This window comes from Macrosteles quadrilineatus, unplaced genomic scaffold, assembly GCF_028750875.1.
Source record: "Macrosteles quadrilineatus isolate MER2022 unplaced genomic scaffold, UCM_ALF_1.0 Scaffold_1__1_contigs__length_201487025, whole genome shotgun sequence".
Classification (NCBI taxonomy): domain Eukaryota; kingdom Metazoa; phylum Arthropoda; class Insecta; order Hemiptera; family Cicadellidae; genus Macrosteles; species Macrosteles quadrilineatus.
The window spans coordinates 169,012,780-169,036,216 of NW_026542594.1; the positions used below are offsets into that span (position 1 = coordinate 169,012,780).

The 23,437-nt window shown below is 36.0% G+C and overlaps 1 protein-coding gene across 1 annotated transcript in view; it reads left to right on the forward strand.

The window, feature by feature from the left end:
- Nucleotides 1-3,114: 3,114 nt before the first annotated feature.
- LOC128989566 (uncharacterized) overlaps nucleotides 3,115-23,437 on the forward strand; it is a 225,249-nt gene continuing 204,926 nt past the window's right edge. The window contains exon 1 of the mRNA XM_054411480.1: nucleotides 3,115-3,424. The gene's annotated coding sequence lies outside the window, so the exon portion shown is untranslated. The remainder of the gene's footprint in view (nucleotides 3,425-23,437) is intronic.

Below are 23,437 nucleotides of genomic sequence, written 5' to 3' on the forward strand. Positions count from 1 at the left end.
ACAATCTAATTGGACAGAAACATACCTTGTAATTATCTTCAGCTAATAGGCTACAAGGATGACTATTCTATAAAATTATATGTTCGATCCATGGTTCTCAGTTATTAGCTTGCTCCCAAAAAAAACTATCAAAGATTTACGCGAAATTTAGTGTAAGCCCCGCAACATTTGCTAGTTTTGCATAAACTTTTAAATATGATATTTACCTGTGGAAGCGTATAGTGGGTGACCTCGCGGTGGCTGACATTGAAGCGAACTGTCGCTTGGTAAAAAACCTAATGCAAGTCTCAACAGTTGTGAAGTTACTTCCGTGTTAGCACTAGGAACACTTATAAAATGAATTTAATAACAGCTGATTCCTGTCTTGCCAAAGAGGGATGGTTGTTAACGCAACACTTTTTCGTAACTGCAATGATTAAACTTACTTGTGTTGATTATTATGACTAACTTGTACAGATTAAACATATGTTTCAGATTAGTCATACTTATGGATCAGCTTCAGACATTTTATATTTATATAGAGGGATTGTAATTAATTTCTGCGTATATACAAAATTATCATTTTGATATTTGATATCTCCCCAAATTCAAAACCTGTAAACAAAACGTCAAATTTTTCTTTACGTCGTTCTGTTAATAGTGCTGTGTGATGTACATCTTTACATCTATTACAAACAAATGTTGCAACTGCAACTAGAACTAAAGAACAGAAGACGATAAGATTAAGTCAACGTCAGTGCACTCAAACAAAACCAGTTATTAAACATACTCAAATCAATATTCAGAATTTAGAATTGGAGAAAACTCTACTTGCAGCGTCCAAAGTCAATAACTTCAATATTAAAATGGTACTTTATTAGCTAAATAAACCCATTGGTGATTGGCGTGGTTTGAACGTAATCTTCAACACAAAAGGCTTGTAATCCAACAACTAGACCAGTTGGGTCCATCCACGCAGTGTTACTACTTACATATTTTTATCATCTAATTCCATATAGGCCTACTTATTAACATTTGATGAAGAAACTATGAAGAATTAATCTGCAACTGAGCGCTGTCCGAGTCGGAACTGGTTGCTAAAACTTGTTCTGACAATGATTTACAGTTTTAATTAATGGCGGTGGTCGGTAAGTCTGCCTGTTGAGAGGCTACATGGGGATACTTGTAACGCCTGCCTTTCCTACAAACACAATATTACTGGTGAGGCTACATGGAAATGTACTACTTATAATGCCTGCCTTTCCTACAAACACAATATTACTGGTGAGGCTACATGGAAATGTACTACTTGTAACGCCTGCCTTTCCTTCAAACACAATATTACTGGTGAGGTTACATGGGAATGTACAGTACTACTTGTAACGCCTGCCTCTGACAATATTACCGCCTTGTAACAATATTACCGGTGAGGCTACCAGAGGCTACACGGGGACCCTTGTAACGCCTGCCTTTCATCACAAATATAGCATCTATCTATTGTGCTACATACGTCAAATTGAGAAAGGGAACAAAATAATTAAGATTTTACCATTTTACCAACCCAAGAACATAATAAATTTCCTCTTGTGGGCTAGATTGAAATGCATATCGAACGAAAGAAATAACTTGAAACAAATACTCAATATTTTGGGATGCGCGGATTTTGTTTATTGTTGTATAATATTATAGACCTATGAATCGTGTTTTTACAAATGCGATATATCGTTTGTCACGATATACAGTACTACGATATATCGTGTTTGTAAAAACATGGTTTATAGGTTTCTTATATTATACAACATTTTTCTTTATCCGCACATCCAAAAAATTGAGATTTTAGTAAACTTACTTTTACTTCGAGCTAAGAGTTATTAAAGATTCAAAATTAATATAACCAATAAGACAAGAGTAGAAGGTTCGAAAATATGAATTTAACAAAAAAGTCATTCCTAAATATTTTCCATTTAGTAGTTGTAGCTTTTTAGCCTTAGTTGTTGAATAACTATTTGATCAGCATCGAACGTGTTATTAAATTACCTGGAAAAAATATATATATACGTCTAATAACACTTGTAATAATATATTTACGCTTATACTGTTGACTCACAAGACGGTAAAATTTTTTCAGCAGGAAATTTAAACAAAACAATAAAAAAAACCACGGTAAAGTAATACACTGAACAGTGGAATATTACAGTACAGTGGAAAGCTTGTATGACTAATATAGGCTAACTACCTTGTGTCGGGTCATTTGCGTGATTGTCCACGCGTGTTATCTAAACTGTATCACCATCAGGTGTTAAATTACAAAATAGTTTCTTTCATTCCTTCGTTCGGTAGTGAATCAATAGTGCACTCAAACACAACCAGTTATTAAACATACACCAAATCAATATTCAGAATTTAGAATTGGAGAAAACTCTACTTGCAGCGTCCAAAGTCAATAACTTCAATATTAAAATGGTACTTTATTAGCTAAATAAACCCATTGGTGATTGGCGTGGTTTGAACGTAACCTTCAACACAAAAGGCTTGTAATCCAACAACTAGACCAGCTGGGTCCATCCACGCAGTGTTACTACTTACATACTGAATTTAACTTGGAATAAAAGTTGAATAATAATAAGTTCCTACTGTTATTGTTGCAATTTTAATGAAAATTTGGGAACTGCATAACACTTTTTAAAAATTTAGTTTAGGCTACAATAATTAATTTATTTTCATAATTCTTTTCATATCCAACATGTGTAATACAGTATATCAAATGATGTGTCACTTACCAGGATATCAATTTACTATACCTTTGTTTTTCTAGGTAATAGGCATATCCAAACAATTTTAATTAACAAACTAAAATTTCATATACGACCAAATATTTGCTTAGTCACCGTGACTTTGCTTTTAACCGGGAAACCCCACAGAATTGCAAGTCGTCCATGTAATTTTCCTTGTCACCTCAAATAATAAGCGTGAAAATAAAACAGGTGATATCAGATGATAACCCAACAGGAATATTAACGACAGGTTAGTGTGAGTAGTATGACGTCATACATCATTGTTGAGCTGTAGTTCGCCGGTGGTCCGCCGCGCGGCTGAGCGCTAGTGCACCAAGCAGGCTGCCACTTCGCGGCAAACCTTCCTCCGAAATGAATTTGACCGCAAACTGTCTGTAATGTTTTCACCAAGTTTTCGCTGTTTTGGTTTTGAAAAAGTTGTGTTTTTGATCATACAGTGGCGTAAACTTCGGTTAAAGTTGATAGGTTGAGAAACAAGTTGTCAAGTTTCAGTATTTTAGTTTCGATTTGTTTTTCAAAGTTGTTTCGAACAGTGTAGGCTACTTAATTTTTAAATTTGTTAGGTGGTTTTACTGTGCTTGTGTCATACGTTGGATATTTGAAATGGATAACATATCTTCGTTTGTGATATAACCTTGATAATATACCAGGTATGTTTTAGTTGTTATTATTTTTAATTTACTTTGCAATTACACCACGATCGGATTAATGCATGTTTATTTATAGCCATTTCATGATAGTAATTAAAATATACAATAGGGGTTTTATAGCAAACTTGCATTAAAATAATAAATCATTCAAAATGTTTAGATATTGAATATACATAAAAGTAAAGAGTACATAATTGTTTCTGGATAGTAAAAAGTTAATAATAACAAAGTAATGTTATTTATAACCACTGAACGTTGAATTAACGTAATATGTAGTTTCTATTATCCACAGTCACAGGGTTAATTAAGTCTTTACATCTGCTTATATCATTATGTAACTCGATAGTGTTTCATTATCAGGTAGGGCCTACTGGCATTAAAACTTAATCACATAAATAACGTAATTCAAGCGTTGTCATTTTAAAATCTTCATTGAGTTAAGACTTTCATAGTCATACAAATTTAATAATTTAGTAAAATTCAATCGCGTGTGATTTATTTTTCTCTTAATTTTATACATTCAACGAATAAAATTTACAGATGCACTTAACTGTCATGTGACATTTTTACCTATTGTGCCTCGAAGTTATAAATTCTACAATACTTAAATTGTAATACAATATTTAGAGTGGTGTTTTAAAAACATAATATTAAATAATAAAAATTAATTAATTAATTCCGTTCCAGTTTTTACTACTTTAGTTATTATAATGTTTTTTAGTAATATAATCCAATTGACCTTTACCTTACACTTTCTTGCATTCTCAAGGACTCAGTAAGGATATGGTAAGATAATATAATAGTTTTGAAAGTCGTTTTCCTCTAGATTTCCTTTTGGTTGACCAACTAATGTTATTCTAAGCTCATTCTGCGTTGCCTTCAGAATTATAATGCTGAACATAAGTTTAGAAGTGTTCTTCTCGTCTTCTTATATACACATAATACTGATACATGTAATACTGTAACACTTGGATTCGCAACATACATTAGCTCATATAATCAAATATTGTTAAAACTTTTTTAACCGGGTATTGGCGAATGAAGATGTTAAATACTGTATATTATCTTACTGAATAGATTTTTGTACCAATGTATTGAAAATATACAGTAGAACCCTAATAACAAGACTTTAATGGAGATTATAAGACTTGATAACAAGGTTGACATCTTATCGAGGTTTGCAATAACATGTGATTAGGGGTAAAATAAATTCAAGGGGATTCGAAAATGACTTTTGTTATCGAGGGTGACGTTTTATCGAGGTTCCACTGTATTTTGTCACTTTCATAAGATTCCACAGATTTCCACAAGAGTTTAGCTAGATAGTTATCTTTTGTATTAAAATAGCACATGTAGACTTTGTTTTAAAGCAGATCATTATCTAGTCACATTTCTTCTAGGAGATTAATTAAAACATGAAATACATCTTTGGGAAAACATGACAACAATATTTCTTTTCGTTTTTATGAGAGGGGTTGGAGTTTACACATGGTATAGGAAAAACTGAAAAACAAAAATATTTACATAGTTTATTTATAAAATCGGTTATCTATGCCAAAGGTTATCGTCACAAATGTGTTGCTTTGAGTCGGTGTTTCAGTTCTAATATCATTTTGAACTATTTGGCTTCTGTCAGTGCCTATAGGGAAGTACTAAACTAGTCGTTGAAATAAAAGTGTGCCACAGATAATATAACCGGGCCTATGTGTATTCGTTTAGGCCTACTTATAGAACTTATCCTCATTGTTTACAAAATTTATCATTTTTGAGTTTATAGATGTTTTATGGTGAGAATCTTTATGTATCGTTACTTTCTTCTATTTCTATTGTGTTGGTTTGGTCGGTGTGTTGTGCACAGAATAATGGTTGACTTGATTTGCTCCTTAACTTTGTATAACTAATTGACAAACACTACCACAAAACTCTACCACACACAAAGTGACAAACACTTTACTAGAAATCTCGAGTGTTTTGTTTTCATTTATTTAATTTTTTACTACACACAGACTCGCACACTAGTAGTGTAATTTGAAATTTAAATTACATAAGTTGGATCAAAGATAAAGCATAAAAGGGAGTATGTTTTATCTATGGTTGTATAAATGTACATGGATGAGTTGCGTAGATTGGTCACTAACTCATCAGCTGATTTCGTATACAGCAACATTTGTTATAGCTGCAATGGTCATTGAAACCATAATAGTCTGCAATTGACTTATTGGTTATTGAAATACTTTACAAACCTACATTATGACATTAAACTACGAAACAAGGTAGATGAATACGTCATGTGATTTGATACACAAAAAATAACTCAAAAGTAGCTATCCTTAAATAGTCCAGTGTGTTCAGACTAAAATTGTAATTGAAATCTTTGAGTTATCATAGTTCCTAACAACTTGTAAGCAATTCAGATTTACGGTTTTGAGAGGTACCTCGAACACTATGATTGTTTTATTTTATTAAAATTATAAAAACAACTCGCAATAAGTTTAGGCTACCAAGCAGCAGTTCCATTTATCAGACATGTTATACTAATTGAAACAACAGTTTTCGTCAGAGAGATACTGGAAATGATGGTATTCCTGTAAATTATTCATCAATTTAAACCAGTTAGCCTATAACGTTATTATTATTAACGCAATTTGCAATTGCAGATTTTACCAAGCTTTAAATTATTTCATTTTCAGTATTTAACAAAATGTATTAAATACAGTACAATAAAACAATTTTTAAGTTGTCATAATAGGAGCCAGTCAAAATATTACCATCAGAAAATATTTATACAAAATTTAAATTGTTCATTTTATTTATTGCATTCTAAAATAATTTTAGATATTTTTATGAATTTGTATAGGTAATTATTGTTTTCACAATAAAAACATTTATAATGAATACCGGTAGGTTAAAAATTTTAATGTTCTTTAGATACATGTATATTTAACTCCCTATGTAACATACATAAATGACGTCACAGAAGGCCCCTGTTTACAACGCATGCGCAACGGAGACGTTTCGCGGAGTTGCGCTGGTCGGCGTCAGGGTCAAGGCCAAGCTTCGCCCCCCCTGGCGCTGGACCGCTGCTCTAGGAATGCGCGAATTGGAAAACCCTCCCGCGTGTGCACCGCGGTCATGCAAGCCGTTCAAGAGGCAGAACAGTTCCCTGTATAGATTTCTTATTTGTTTGGGGTTTTTTTAATGTAATCCAATGCAGGTTACTTTTTTACAAAATCTTTTTAAATAGGTCTACTATTAAATTTGACTCATAAAATCACTTGTTTGTGTTACGTTTACAATATTTTGTATTTATTCGTTGTCATAGGAAAGTATACAGATGCTTACCCTTCATATATAAATTGAAAAAATTGAGAAGATGAACTAATGTTAATTATTTAATAGTGCTGCTATGCCCGTGCTTCACTAAGGGAAGAATACGCAAAAGAGGATTGCTGCGTTTCTTTAGATCTGCTGTCTGAAATAGTTACACATCCTCTTTCGTTTTAGAAACAGTAGTAAAATTCTATAATTTCAATTGTCTCTCATTAATTAAAATTAGCCAACAAATAACTCACAAATTACCATGTATATAAAACCAACACAGAAACACGTTCAAACAGCTAATAATGTAGGTACTAAAATGCTAATCTTAATTTTATGTTTATTCCTAAAAATAACAAGGGGACTGGGAATAACGAGGGAGTAAGGTTCGATCCCTAGGAAAGTCTCAAAATTAAAATATTCTTACTGTGTTAGCTCAATTGTTCCGGTAGTTTTCATTTGATTGGACATGTGACACACAAACATCCCAAACTTCACATTTATAATATTTGTAAAATAAGATACGTAATATAATGTAATATCCTTTCTAATATGTATAAAACAACATTCCATTTATCCAGCGATCTAGGTGACCTAGGCTACAAAAACAAGTGTCTTTAAAAAAGGCGCTGTGTATATTCCACACATATGCTGAGTTGTTCTTTGATTTTCTACCTACGTGTCAAAACCTTTACTTATTTCATAATTCTGGCTCGAATTTTATTTTTATTTTGTTTTATTTCTTTAGTAATATGTTTATAGTTTTAATAAGGCTCTTAATACAAATATTCTGTGGAAATTAGTGGATATTTTTTCTTAATTTTCTGTCTTCCTCTAACTACTAAATTAAGATACAGTACTTCTAATTCATGTTGGTAAAGGTTGTTGGGGTACAGTTTTTAAATTTAAATTTAATGTAGAAACATGTGCAGATAATGTAACAAAATGTGTGAACACTAATTGCCTTTCGCAATTTATTTTAAGTAATATTTTACTTATTTAGGACCAATTAGAAATAACATCACTTTAATAAAGTGATATTAATAATCTCTTTTGGTTCGTTAATAATGATTGCATTGATACTTATTTGCGAGATGGACTACTGAGATTAGTTTGTTCAGTTGCCCTTCAAAGTCTCAACATCTCACTTTATTTTAGTTTATCAATGCCCGTGTCATTTAAAATTTTATATTTTAAATCGCAGAAAACTCAGGTATTTCTACCACTTATGTTTTCTTCGTTAAAAGCATTGAACACAAGCAATTGAAACCCCATAAAAAAAAATGTAATTTCCATATTTATTTTAGGGATTTATTTAATAGTTAGGTTAATTTCAAATAAAATTTTGTACAGCCAGTCTACGTAAAAGACAAACCTAAAGTAGTAGGGATAATGTTAATAGTATTTGCTGGGGCACTGACTTAGCTTTGCACGTTCCTAGCTAGTGTAAATCAATTTACCAACTTCGACGAATATATTAAACAACCTAATTAAAACTCAGTTTTTAGTTTACCTAAATGCTATCTCTCCCAAAATAGAAACCTCAATCTCTATCTATAATACGTGAAGCAGTTTTTTGTGAACAATACTCCTCCCTTATTTGTGGACCAATTTCAACGTTTGAGGAGTCAAAACATTCGTATTAAAAATACTCAGAGAAAGAAAAATCAACATCCACTTAATAACAAATAGCATCGAGTCTGTTTAGGCCACTTGACCAGTCCTATATGAAGCTTAGTGGGCCACTCTCTGACACAATCGAACTATACAAGAGCAGGGTCGAACCACCAGTTATTATTTTCATTTTGGGCAGCCGCCAACGCATTTTTCGACCACGTACTATTTCGAAACAAACACGACTGAGCGCCAATGCCAATACTGACCCGAACAATGTCACGACGATTACGAAAAGTGACATAGTTACTAAACACGCTGGGAGTAATTTAAATAAGTAATTCACTTGAAAATATAAGCTTCTATAATATCGGTATCCATATAAACTAAACGTCTTTCCCCAAAAAAAGTCGTTAAACCGAATGGTCATTTGTATATATACAAGTGTCATTTGTATGAGTGAATCCTATTAAATAATTTGTAATGTCTAAAATAATTCAGACACTTTAATTGGCGGGTCTTTTAAGGAGAGGGCCGCCACTCTTTACACTGCGCTGCAGCGATTTGGTTAGGATAAATTAGTTTATAATGACAAACAAGGTAACATTCATACAAATTTTCTGTATTCAAAACACACGAATAAAACACGAATACAAAATTGACATATTTGTAAATTTGTTTCTTCAACTCCTTAACATAAAATCACAACTATCGTTTGAGTTAATTTTACCTTGTTTGTTATCATTGTAAACTAAATTAAGCTAACCTCACAAAACTCAATCAAACTTAACCACTGAAGCTCATTTGTATAATGTTTTCTTTGCTCGCCCCCCAATCGAATTTCCTTTGCTCACATTTCGTTGACGTAAACATTTTAGTTTCAAGAACAATTTTGTTTCAAGAATATTAACATCTACCTTTTGTTAGCATAATTCACTCATTTATAACCACTGATTTCAGGGACTTAATTTTCAACTATTTGATTATCCAAGATTTTTTTTAATAATACAGTGTGAATAAAATATTGTTAATTATTTGATCAAACTAACCAGAAAACTTGCCCCCTTATCAGACATTTCAATTTAGAAGCATTTAGGCCTGTAAGGTGTTTATTGTTTTTAGACAAATCCTTACTATCCGTCTGAATTGGATGTTTTAAATAGAGTTTACTTTCAGACCTTCACCTAAAAAAAGACAGATCTAAGACTTCGCAGGGTTTGTGGGAGTGCAGATAAGATAAGTGTAAAATATAACAAGCCTTCGTAAATGCAAACCTAATTGTGTCTGAACATTGTTGTGCTTACTAAAATGTCTACTTTTTTACATCTTGTTGGTCTCTACTTCATTTAACCATAGTTTGATTATGTTGACGACAATATCTTTTCTGTTTCAATAAAGCTTCCCAAATGTATGTTGAAAAGTTATACCAAAATTTAATGGAATAAGTTAGATTAGGACAGATTAGGTTACCTTACCCAACCCAACCTTAACCTGGGCTAATCTAAAGTACTTTTCACATGCCTTTTTAATTTAATTTCGTTTATAATTTAATTTTGTTTAATAAGGCAGAAACATTTTAATAAGATAGGAATACTTCATTAAACCATAGTTTGATTATGTTGACGACAATATCTTTACGGTTTCAATAAAGCTTCCCAAATTTATGTTGACAAGTTAAACCACAATTCAACGGAATAAGTTATATTAGGACAGATTAGGTTACCTTACCCAACCCAACCTTACCCTGGGCTAATCTAAAGTGCTTTTCACATGCCTTTTTCATTTAATTTCGTTTATAAATTTAATTTTGTTTAATAAGGCAGATATATTTTTAAAGATTGTTAATTTTCTTATAGCAATCCAAATGTATCTAGCCAGGTTTACAATTGAATATGATTACTATACTTTTTTTAGTAGACCTAATGAAAGCCAATAACGTCTTTTGGTGACAATTTAAAACCCTGGACACACGAACTAACCAGTACGTTGGCAGTTCAATTAGTATTTAAATGGTAGGAAATTTAAATCTGTGTTTTGTTCAAGGACCTTGGGTTGGTTAGGAAAGTTAGCGCACTATAATATCACGTTGTATTTTATCCTGGATATAGAAAAATTACTATTTTATCAGAAATTCGTTGACAGAGTGCGCAGGAACACTATGATAAGAGTAGACCTACTTAATTTGATTATTATTTACGTATACACAACTATAGTGATAGTTTAGTGGATTATAGTTTTGCTATTCAAAAAGTATTTCACGCATATTCACGAAGATATTCAGACACTTCTTATGACGTCAGTTTGACTTGCAAAACTGATTAGGTAAAATTATCGACAGTTACCGCTAACAAGTATTTTCACAATAGGTGGAGAACATTGTATTGTTGAGGTTGTGGACTGAGTCAGTTGCTCTTGTTCAAATATCACCTGTACAAACTAAACTTGAACATCAAGTGTTAAACCACCTGACAATGGCAAACTTTCTGCGTACAATTGTTGTGGCATTGAGAAAAGGGAACGATTAAGTGTGAACTAAAAATCATGATGTTTTGTTTAAAAATGCTGTACAACCAAAGTTATTTTTACAGTAAAACATTTATTATAATTTTTTCAAATTATCGTGTTTGAGAAAAATGTACATATTGGAATTTCGTCGATGTAAACGAAATGGGATGCAGGTTGATTGAAAGATGATTTGTTATAAGTTTTATATTACTGTGATTTTGGATTTTAATTTTTTTCCGACAAAAATCTTAGTTTTCGATCAAGATTTGTTAGCCAATGTATTTACGATTGCTTTAGTAAAGTAGTACTTCAAAATAAACCAATGCAATTTATGTTAGTGCGTTTTATTGTGACTAATAAGTTACATAAATAAGACGTGTTAAGCTTTGCTATTTTGGGCCCTGAAATAGTTTTGTGAAAAATTACCATAACTCGGTAAATAACTATGCTGCACACCAAACCATGATAATAAACCATATTTAAATATTTTGTTGATGTAAACTTATAGCTAACCATATAAACTAAACCATATAAACTAACCATTTAGCAGTTTATTTTAACACCTATTTATAATATAGCATACTAACCAAAATACATTTTCAATTTTCAAAGTCAGATACTAAATATTTACCACTGTTGAATACTAAAAACCTCTCTGTCAAAGTTTGGCTTCACCGCTTTGTTTGTCCCTACGCCAACTATTTTCGCTTTGTTTCAAATAGTAATTGTTTGTTTATTTCTATCTGTTAACGATTGTGAAGGGGTTTTGCGTTAAGCCCAATTTAAAATACCACTTACCTTGTAAATTCGATTTTAACATGTCCAAAATTCGCCAACCATTTAAATCAGCTGTTTTGGGCAAAACTATTTGTGGTGGAAAATATAACACGTGAATAGCTGTAAAATTTGTCGTCGCTCAGTTATGTTAGTAAACGTAAGGTTAGAGGTTCAGTAGTACTTAAACTCACCTAATACTTACATTAGTGATCACAATTATTTTGGTAAAGGCTTGTATACAATCAGCCGTATTTTAGTGTACGAGCGCAAAAAAACTCTCAGTTTGGTTGGGTTTAATAGGTTAGGCTAGCTCATAAGCTACGTATTTGTCTTAAATACACTTTTCACATGCCATGCAAGTGATCCACACTTCTAGACACAACTCATGTCAGTTCATAATTCATGTCATCATAACTGTTTGGTACGAGACTAGAGACTACGACCGCATGTGACAAGTCCCTCAGTGGGGTTAGGTAGGCTTAGGTCATGTATGTCGTAAATTCGCTTTTCACTCTCGAGGAAAGTGATTACAACTCATGTTAGTTATCATAACTGTTAGGTACGAGACTAGAGACTACGACCGCAAGTGACAAGTCCCTCGGTAATGTTAGGTAGGGTTAGGTCATGTATGTCCTTAATTCGCTTTTCACTCTCGAGCCAAGAGATCACAACTCATGTTAGTTATCATAACTGTTAGGTACGAGACTAGAGACTACGACCGCAAGTGACAAGTCCCTCGGTAAGGTTAGGTAGGGTTAGGTCATGTATGTCCTTAATTCGCTTTTCACTCTCCAGCCAAGAGATCACAACTCATGTTAGTTATCATAACTGTTTGGTACGAGACTAGAGACTACGACCGCAAGTGACAAGTCCCTCAGTAAGGTTAGGTAGGGTTAGGTCACGTATGTCCTTAATTCGCTTTTCACTCTCCAGCCAAGAGATCACAACTCATGTTAGTTATCATAACTGTTTGGTACGAGACTAGAGACTACGACCGCAGGTGACAAGTCTCTCAGTAAGGTTAGGTAGGGTTAGGTCATGTATGTCCTTAATTCGCTTTTCACTCTCGAGCCAAGTGATCACAACTCATGTTGGTTATCATAACTGTTTGGTACGAGACTAGAGCCTACGACCGCAAGTGACAAGTCCCTCAGTAAGGTTAGGTAGGGTTAGTTCATGTATGTCCTTAATTCGCTTTTCACTCTCGAGCCAAGAGATCACAACTCATGTTGGTTATCATAACTGTTTGGTACGAGACTAGAGACTACGACCGCAAGTGACAAGTCCCTCAGTAAGGTTAGGTAGGGTTAGGTCATGTATGTCCTTAATTCGCTTTTCACTCTCGAGCCAAGAGATCACAACTCATAAAAGTTATCATAACTGTTAGGTACGAGACTAGAGACTACGACCGCAAGTGACAAGTCCCTCAGTAAGGTTAGGTAGGTTTAGGTCATGTATGTCCTTAATTCGCTTTTCACTCTCGAGCCAAGAGATCACAACTCATAAAAGTTATCATAACTGTTAGGTACGAGACTAGAGACTACGACCGCAAGTGACAAGTCCCTCAGTAAGGTTAGGTAGGTTTAGGTCATGTATGTCCTTAATTCGCTTTTCACTCTCGAGCCAAGAGATCACAACTCATAAAAGTTATCATAACTGTTAGGTACGAGACTAGAGACTACGACCGCAAGTGACAAGTCCCTCAGTAAGGTTAGGTAGGGTTAGGTCATGTATGTCCTTAATTCGCTTTACACTCTCGAGCCAAGAGATCACAACTCATGTTGGTTATCATAACTGTTTGGTACGAGACTAGAGCCTACGACCGCAAGTGACAAGTCCCTCAGTAAGGTTAGGTAGGGTTAGGTCATGTATGTCCTTAATTCGCTTTTCACTCTCGAGCCAAGAGATCACAACTCATGTTAGTTATCATAACTGTTTGGTACGAGACTAGAGCCTACGACCGCAAGTGACAAGTCCGTCAGTAAGGTTAGGTAGGGTTAGGTCATGTATGTCCTTAATTCGCTTTTCACTCTCAAGCCAAGTGATCACAACTCATGTTGGTTATCATAACTGTTTGGTACGAGACTAGAGCCTACGACCGCAAGTGACAAGTCCCTCAGTAAGGTCAGGTAGGGTTAGGTCATGTATGTCCTTAATTCGCTTTTCACTCTCTAGCCAAGTGATCACAACTCATGTCAGTTATCATAACTGTTTGGTACGAGACTAGAGCCTACGACCGCAAGTGACAAGTCCCTCAGTAAGGTTAGGTAGGGTTAGGTCATGTATGTACCTAATTCACTTTTCACTCTCGAGCCAAGAGATCACAACTCATGTTAGTTATCATAACTGTTTGGTACGAGACTAGAGCCTACGACCGCAAGTGACAAGTCCCTCAGCAAGGTTAGGTAGGGTTAGGTCATGTATGTCCTTAATTCACTTTTCACTCTCGAGCCAAGAGATCACGACTCATGTTAGTTATCATAACTGTTTGGTACGAGACGAGAGCCTACGACCGCAAGTGACAAGTCCCTCAGTAAGGTTAGGTAGGGTTAGGTCATGTATGTTCTTAATTCGCTTTTCACTCTCGAGCCAAGAGATCACAACTCATGTTAGTTATCATAACTGTTTGGTACGAGACTAGAGCCTACGACCGCAAGTGACAAGTCCCTCAGTAAGGTTAGGTAGGGTTAGGTCATGTATGTCCTTAATTCACTTTTCACTCTCGAGCCAAGTGATCACAACTCATGTTAGTTATCATAACTGTTTGGTACGAGACTAGAGCCTACGACCGCAAGTGACAAGTCCCTCAGTAAGGTTAGGTAGGGTTAGGTCATGTACGTCCTTAATTCGCTTTTCACTCTCGAGCCAAGTGATCACAACTCATGTTAGTTATCATAACTGTTTGGTACGAGACTAGAGACCACGACCGCAAGTGACAAGTCCCTCAGTAAGGTTAGGTAGGGTTAGGTCATGTATGTCCTTAATTCGCTTTTCACTCTCGAGCCAAGTGATCACAACTCATGTTAGTTATCATAACTGTTTGGTACGAGCTAGAGACTACGACCGCAAGTGACAAGTCCCTCAGTAAGGTTAGGTAGGGTTAGGTCATGTACGTCCTAAATTCGCTTTTCACTCTCGAGCCAAGTGATCACAACTCATGTTAGTTATCATAACTGTTTGGTACGAGACTAGAGACTACGACCGCAAGTGACAAGTCCCTCAGTAAGGTTAGGTAGGGTTAGGTCATGTATGTCCTTAATTCGCTTTTCACTCTCGAGCCAAGAGATCACGACTCATGTTAGTTATCATAACTGATTGGTACGAGACTAGAGACTACGACCGCAAGTGACAAGTCCCTCAGTAATGTTAGGTAGGGTTAGGTCATGTACGTCCTTAATTAGCTTTTCACTCTCGAGCCAAGAGATCACGACTCATGTCAGTTATCATACCTGTTTGGTACGAGACTAGAGACTACGACCGCTAGTGACAAGTCCCTCAGTAAGGTCAGGTAGGGTTAGGTCATGTATGTCCTTAATTCGCTTTTCACTCTCTAGCCAAGTGATCACAACTCATGTCAGTTATCATAACTGTTTGGTACGAGACTAGAGCCTACGACCGCAAGTGACAAGTCCCTCAGTAAGGTTAGGTAGGGTTAGGTCATGTATGTACCTAATTCACTTTTCACTCTCGAGCCAAGAGATCACAACTCATGTTAGTTATCATAACTGTTTGGTACGAGACTAGAGCCTACGACCGCAAGTGACAAGTCCCTCAGCAAGGTTAGGTAGGGTTAGGTCATGTATGTCCTTAATTCACTTTTCACTCTCGAGCCAAGAGATCACGACTCATGTTAGTTATCATAACTGTTTGGTACGAGACGAGAGCCTACGACCGCAAGTGACAAGTCCCTCAGTAAGGTTAGGTAGGGTTAGGTCATGTATGTTCTTAATTCGCTTTTCACTCTCGAGCCAAGAGATCACAACTCTTGTTAGTTATCATAACTGTTTGGTACGAGACTAGAGCCTACGACCGCAAGTGACAAGTTCTTCAGTAAGGTTAGGTAGGGTTAGGTCATGTATGTCCTTAATTCACTTTTCACTCTCGAGCCAAGTGATCACAACTCATGTTAGTTATCATAACTGTTTGGTACGAGACTAGAGCCTACGACCGCAAGTGACAAGTCCCTCAGTAAGGTTAGGTAGGGTTAGGTCATGTACGTCCTTAATTTGCTTTTCACTCTCGAGCTAAGTGATCACAACTCATGTTAGTTATCATAACTGTTTGGTACGAGACTAGAGACCACGACCGCAAGTGACAAGTCCCTCAGTAAGGTTAGGTAGGGTTAGGTCATGTATGTCCTTAATTCGCTTTTCACTCTCGAGCCAAGTGATCACAACTCATGTTAGTTAGGCCTATCATAACTGTTTGGTACGAGCTAGAGACTACGACCGCAAGTGACAAGTCCCTCAGTAAGGTTAGGTAGGGTTAGGTCATGTACGTCCTAAATTCGCTTTTCACTCTCGAGCCAAGTGATCACAACTCATGTTAGTTATCATAACTGTTTGGTACGAGACTAGAGACTACGACCGCAAGTGACAAGTCCCTCAGTAAGGTTAGGTAGGGTTAGGTCATGTATGTCCTTAATTCGCTTTTCATTCTCGAGCCAAGAGATCACAACTCATGTTAGTTATCATAACTGTTTGGTACGAGACTAAAGCCTACGACCGCAAGTGACAAGTCCCTCAGTAAGGTTAGGTAGGGTTAGGTCATGTATGTCCTTAATTCGCTTTTCACTCTCGAGCCAAGTGATCACAACTCATGTTAGTTATCATAACTGTTTGGTACGAGACTAGAGCCTACGACCGCAAGTGACAAGTCCCTCAGTAAGGTTAGGTAGGGTTAGGTCATGTATGTCCTTAATTCGCTTTTCACTCTCGAGCCAAGTGATCACAACTCATGTTAGTTATCATAACTGTTTGGTACGAGACTAGAGCCTACGACCGCAAGTGACAAGTCCCTCAGTAAGGTTAGGTAGGGTTAGGTCATGTATGTCCTTAATTCGCTTTTCACTCTCGAGCCAAGTGATCACAACTCATGTTAGTTATCATAACTGTTTGGTACGAGCTAGAGACTACGACCGCAAGTGACAAGTCCCTCAGTAAGGTTAGGTAGGGTTAGGTCATGTATGTCCTTAATTCGCTTTTCACTCTCGAGCCAAGTGATCACAACTCATGTTAGTTATCATAACTGTTTGGTACGAGACTAGAGCCTACGACCGCAAGTGACAAGTCCCTCAGTAAGGTTAGGTAGGGTTAGGTCATGTATGTCCTTAATTCGCTTTTCACTCTCGAGCCAAGAGATCACGACTCATGTTAGTTATCATAACTGTTTGGTACGAGACGAGAGCCTACGACCGCAAGTGACAAGTCCCTCAGTAAGGTTAGGTAGGGTTAGGTCATGTATGTTCTTAATTCGCTTTTCACTCTCGAGCCAAGAGATCACAACTCATGTTAGTTATCATAACTGTTTGGTACGAGACTAGAGCCTACGACCGCAAGTGACAAGTCCTTCAGTAAGGTTAGGTAGGGTTAGGTCATGTATGTCCTTAATTCACTTTTCACTCTCGAGCCAAGTGATCACAACTCATGTTAGTTATCATAACTGTTTGGTACGAGACTAGAGCCTACGACCGCAAGTGACAAGTCCCTCAGTAAGGTTAGGTAGGGTTAGGTCATGTACGTCCTTAATTTGCTTTTCACTCTCGAGCCAAGTGATCACAACTCATGTTAGTTATCATAACTGTTTGGTACGAGACTAGAGACCACGACCGCAAGTGACAAGTCCCTCAGTAAGGTTAGGTAGGGTTAGGTCATGTATGTCCTTATTTCGCTTTTCACTCTCGAGCCAAGTGATCACAACTCATGTTAGTTAGGCCTATCATAACTGTTTGGTACGAGCTAGAGACTACGACCGCAAGTGACAAGTCCCTCAGTAAGGTTAGGTAGGGTTAGGTCATGTACGTCCTAAATTCGCTTTTCACTCTCGAGCCAAGTGATCACAACTCATGTTAGTTATCATAACTGTTTGGTACGAGACTAGAGACTACGACCGCAAGTGACAAGTCCCTCAGTAAGGTTAGGTAGGGTTAGGTCATGTATGTCCTTAATTCGCTTTTCACTCTCGAGCCAAGAGATCACAACTCATGTTAGTTATCATAACTGTTTGGTACGAGACTAGAGCCTACGACCGCAAGTGACAAGTCCCTCAGTAAGGTTAGGTAGGGTTAGGTCATGTATGTCCTTAATTCGCTTTTCACTCTCGAGCCAAGTGATCACAACTCATGTTAGTTATCATAACTGTTTGGTACGAGACTAGAGCCTACGACCGCAAGTGACAAGTCCCTCAGTAAGGTTAGGTAGGGTTAGGTCATGTATGTCCTTAATTCGCTTTTCACTCTCGAGCCAAGTGATCACAACTCATGTTAGTTATCATAACTGTTTGGTACGAGACTAGAGCCTACGACCGCAAGTGACAAGTCCCTCAGTAAGGTTAGGTAGGGTTAGGTCATGTATGTCCTTAATTCGCTTTTCACTCTCGAGCCAAGTGATCACAACTCATGTTAGTTATCATAACTGTTTGGTACGAGCTAGAGACTACGACCGCAAGTGACAAGTCCCTCAGTAAGGTTAGGTAGGGTTAGGTCATGTATGTCCTTAATTCGCTTTTCACTCTCGAGCCAAGTGATCACAACTCATGTTAGTTATCATAACTGTTTGGTACGAGACTAGAGCCTACGACCGCAAGTGACAAGTCCCTCAGTAAGGTTAGGTAGGGTTAGGTCATGTATGTCCTTAATTCGCTTTTCACTCTCGAGCCAAGTGATCACAACTCATGTTAGTTATCATAACTGTTTGGTACGAGACTAGAGCCTACGACCGCAAGTGACAAGTCCCTCAGTAAGGTTAGGTAGGGTTAGGTCATGTATGTCCTTAATTCGCTTTTCACTCTCGAGCCAAGTGATCACAACTCATGTTAGTTATCATAACTGTTTGGTACGAGCTAGAGACTACGACCGCAAGTGACAAGTCCCTCAGTAAGTTTAGGTAGGGTTAGGTCATGTATGTCCTTAATTCGCTTTTCACTCTCGAGCCAAGTGATCACAACTCATGTTAGTTATCATAACTGTTTGGTACGAGACTAGAGCCTACTACCGCAAGTGACAAGTCCCTCAGTAAGGTTAGGTAGGGTTAGGTCATGTATGTCCTTAATTCCCTTTTCACTCTCGAGCCAAGAGATCACAATTCATGTTAGTTATCATAACTGTTTGGTACGAGACTAGAGCCTACGACCGCAAGTTCCAAGGCAGACGGGCGCGGCGCTGACTCGGACTGGGTCAAGAACGCTCAACCAGGAGGTCGGTGTATGGTGGTTGTGTGCAGCTTTCGTGATGCACTTGCCTTTTAAAGGTTTAAATGGCAAATTTAAATACTTAACCGATCCATGTGTAAAATGGCATGCTTGAAAATTAAAAGAAATTTTGTGTCTTCTAAAGGTAGCTAAAAGACAAGTAAAAATTTTGTTGTTCAAAGTCTCTTTATTGTATTGTAGTGTTTGCTAAGAACGAAAAATGTATTTTGTTCATTTAAATAAATTTCAAGGGGTTTCTAATGATGCTTAACAGAATCAATCAAGTTGGTAATTCTATGTCGTCTTAAAGCGTTCTTATGTCTGCTAAAAATACAAATTTAAGTCTCCATGAGAAGGTAGTTGTACTGCTTGCTAACTATAAAACGAAGTTCTCATTTTTGGGCGTTCGAAGGCACTTTAGTAATTGCCCAACATGTTGTAGTGTGTGCATTTTGGTCACAGCATTGTTGGAGCAGTGTGCAGGCTGAAGAGGACATAGTCCTAAAAGTAGTTTTTAAATAGTAGTTTTTAAACCCACTGTAAAATCATGACGACAACGACGACTTGAATGGCAATCATTTGAATGCTGTCTGATAATATTAAAAGTATCGATGATAATTTTGCACTCCTTTGTTTCAGGTGGGTTGTTACTAGTCCATTAGAAATTATTTTCAAATATTTGACAAATTTTTCACCTAATGGATTTTTCAATGCCAATCCGCAGACATAAATCTCTATTGTCAGGAGATAACATTAACAATGAAAGTTTGGTAAACATTTTAAGTTGTACGTCACAAAGATAAAACATAAAACATTATACAGAAGCACCTTTCTGGCAATACTTGTTACGTATTTACTAAACACTTGAATTACTGATTCTTGAAAGTTGACATTTATTTTGTTTGCAATTGCGATAAAGTCGTCATGCTTTTGAAAAGTTACCTAACTTGATTTCCATATCAGCTGTGTACCTCAGATAAGTCATGGTGGTAAACATGTTGGGTTCATTTATTCGTGGCTTACTCGCTTGGTAAAATACTATTTTCTTGTTGTGACGTCAGTTTTGTATTACTGTAGTTGTAACTTGTAAGAGCGGATTCTTGTAAATGTGTACTTTGGCATGGAGAAACACAATGTTTTTACTTCCCGGATTTTCGTGAAACAAATGTGACAGAACAATTATTTACACCATTTGCTTTGTTATGTACGTAATGTTATACATTTGAATTAGTACCACAAACTATGAAGGTGTATTACCAAGACGTAGATGTAATATTTGACTATTGATTCAGTTAGACATTTCATCCCCATGTTAATGATGTCGCAAGTTTTCTTTTTAACAAAATCGTCGTAGTTCATGTGAGCTACCGACAGATTGTGCTGATGTAAATTATTGTACTGATTTCTGTCGAATACATGAACATTTGTACCGAGTCAAACTGATTAGCTATAGTAACTCTAATGACTCATCAACTATATTAGCAACAACAAATACAGTATAAAATATAATTTTAGACACTAGTCGATTCTGTGACTGGTTCACACAACTATGTTATTTTTTTAACAAACATTTGCGATATCTGGTCCATATATATGTGATGTCTACTTCAGTATCCAATAGTCAATCCTGCAACTCATCTTTTATCGTATTATTGACTTTGATACTAATACTATGAGCCTTCACTTTGCATCCTACTGTAAAACGTGAAGTCTCTTTTTACCTGCGTTTCATATGTTGTTACGTTTGAGTGCCCTGATGTTAGAAAACAATCTAACCTTAATTTAACTTAATCTTGGTGGATGTGTAACTATTTAATACGGATCAAATGTTTCCCTTCCGCGTCTTTCTTTCGTTCGTAGCAAGAGTACGCAGCTAGTCTTTAATTAATCTTCTCAAACTACGAATCATTGTTTGCTGGCGTCATAGTCCAGTAATGTTATCAATTAAAAAGATGATCACTTGTATGATGTGATTCTTCATTATGTCACCTTCCTCCTGATAACTTGTTGTATTCACGCCAGTGGGACAAATTATAAGATTTTTTATACGGTTACAACTACGGCTTGGTTACCACCCAACTTGGACCTTCTGTTACATCTGGTCTATTGTAAAATAAAACATAGATGGAAACACCACAACAATGGAATCAGCTGATTTCATTTGCAACAACGAATCTAGACGGTTAAATGGTTTGGAATAACCATTTTGAAAAACAAACAAGGACCATGATTTATAACGATTATTCAATATACTTCTGAGTGCAGTTTTATAAATTACTAGCTGCTTCGCAAAGGAACAAAAATTCAGTTTAGAAGAACAAGCGTCCCCTTGATATCATAACATATCTTGATCTCATAAAATGTTAGCCTTTCAATGATTACATCTTCCTAGACAATTATTGATATATTTCACAATCGTGTCACTTGGGACGACTCGTGTATTATAAATGACAGTTTGATGAACCTCTAACCCACAGCTGTCAATTCTGTCATGTACTACACACTACACTGAGAAACGTGTTAACAGATAAAAGGTCGTCTTATCACATGACCTTGACCACAGACCACAGACTGATTGTGAGATAGTGTTTACAATGAAACGTTCGAGATGCGAATAAATTCTAAAAAGTGATTCAGACTTTCGACTTGAATTGTTTATCATGAACGTAAGGTTTATGTAATGAGGATTACACTTTTATACTATATTTAATTCGCTGCTTATCAAACCGGTATTTAAGTAGTTGATTTGTATTGAGTATATTGTATTATTTTCTTCAGGAGTTCGTTGACTAATTGTTTTTTAATCATTGTTCTTGTTTGTTTTTCAAAATGGCTATTCCAAAATAGGCTTGAGTATTTTAAAGTAAGTTGTGTTTGAACTGTCCAAGTTTCATTGTTGCAAATGAGATCAGCTGTTACTATTGTTGTGGCGATTCCATCTTGTTTTATTTTGCAATAGACCATATACAGTTGTACTGATTATCCTCTGTAAGTACTGGAAATAAATACATACACCATACAAGTTTCAAGAAAACTTAACTCTTAACGTTGTTTGGTCATTCCTAGCTTGAAAATGCCTAACCGTTGGTTTCTCTATAAATATCCACCTTTTCCTAAGAGTTCTTATCTAAAGAGTTTTTCTTTTTACTATTCAACGCGAAGTAAAGTTTCAGAACAAAAAAGACAGACGACATCCCAAGCATAATAGAAAACTGTTCAAAAGTATGACGTTGACTAGAAGGTCGGTTTGGCAAAGTACAAACTGAAACAAACATACACTTATAATCGCCACTCCGTTCAACTACTCTGTTGATATTTTCGTTCGCAACAACTTTGCTCTGAACTTGACCCGCGCTCAGACGTGGCAAATTAGTGGTTTCGTGGTGGAAACAGTCAATTTATCCTGACAGTGACTGTCAGCTGGAGTTTGGAGGAAGAGGGGGGGGGATAATTGGCTAAACCAACGCAATCGTCTTGGTCCGTACGTCATATATTCCAAAGTAGAATTTAATCACTAACTCTCCAATTCCTGCTCTACAGCTTTTCAAGTATGTTTTGTTCACAATTCCTGCTTTCCTTTGTGAATAGTATAGTAGCCAGTTTGGAACGCCTAAAATCAGATTCCGCAAGTTTATTTTAGTAGCCTTTAGCTGAGTCTGCGCGATCTACGATTTCAGTTTGTGAAATACTCTAACTAAAGAGGAAAGTACCGGTACACAAAAAATGTAAAAAGTGATTTAATGTCAATCAAACCATAGCAGCATAGATGAAGTAATATAATGGTGTTTATTTATTCTATGGTAGCAGTAAATATCATATTTTATAGATTTATATATTTCTTTCTTTCTTCCCAATGGTTTACACCAGTTTACAAAAGATAATATATATTATAGGTAATCAAGATGGTTACGTAGAATTCAGTACAGTATGTTTAACTCATGCTTTTCTCCAGTGCTTTAGTAAAGTGAGAACTTATGGGATTACCCTAAAATAATGGAGGAACATTTAGTGAACTAATTACCATTAATTTAGCTAACTCAAACTAAGTCGGACAGCAGGATTCAGATTTTACAAAAGGAATGATAAGTGCTCTTGTATAATCTAAAGCCAATGATAGTCCTGGTAGCAACGTTTTAAATAGCACTAACATTTTGCTACAGTATTAGTTAAAGCTGTTACTGACGGACTAATTATTGGCCTTGTATCTCAACTAGTTTCAAAGATTTGAAAGGTAACAAGTTTGTTTGTTCATTGAATAGTTCGTTAGCTCTTGCGGTTTGTAGATACTATTCATATTTCTGCGTAGAGTGACTAAGCAAAGATTTTCTGTAAATGGTTAATTTTAACGAAATGACTGATGTAAGAGAACGTTACTACGAAATGAGTAGAATT